Consider the following 542-nt stretch of genomic DNA (forward strand, 5'->3'; position numbering starts at 1 on the left):
ATTAAAACATCATGGAAACTAATAAAATCCCGATTTTATTTAGTAATCAGCCTTGATTAAAGATTATTGTTTTATATTTAAAGAGTACAATGAATATGCAAATATTATATGTAAAATTAGTTGCACGAGGTTAACATTCAACTAATTACGTATTGAAAAAAAGTTTAATAGCTAATGTTTTAAAACAAAAAAATAATCTATTTGGTATTTTTCTTTACACCTATTACTTCATCACAAATGCAAAAGAAAAAAAATCCTGTCTTTTAACCTAACTTTAGTGAACTATATTTAATAATTCAACTTTTTGCTTTGACAAATTATTTGATTCAGCCTCTGATAGTATGTTTTTATACTTAAATATTGTATATGTTACCAATCTGCCAAGTAATGACAATCAATTGTCTTGTTTTTGTTTTGATTTTATGGCTTCTGTTTCAATTAATATACTTATATTTAAAAATATAATAACATTAGTAACTTTGTAACATTAATATCTTTTAAATGGGTTTTTATTTGTAATTTCAAAAATTTTATTTACACAT

The sequence above is a fragment of the Halyomorpha halys genome, unplaced genomic scaffold (genome assembly GCF_000696795.3).
Source record: "Halyomorpha halys isolate HHAL.00 unplaced genomic scaffold, Hhal_1.1 Scaffold899.1, whole genome shotgun sequence".
Classification (NCBI taxonomy): Eukaryota; Metazoa; Arthropoda; class Insecta; order Hemiptera; family Pentatomidae; genus Halyomorpha; species Halyomorpha halys.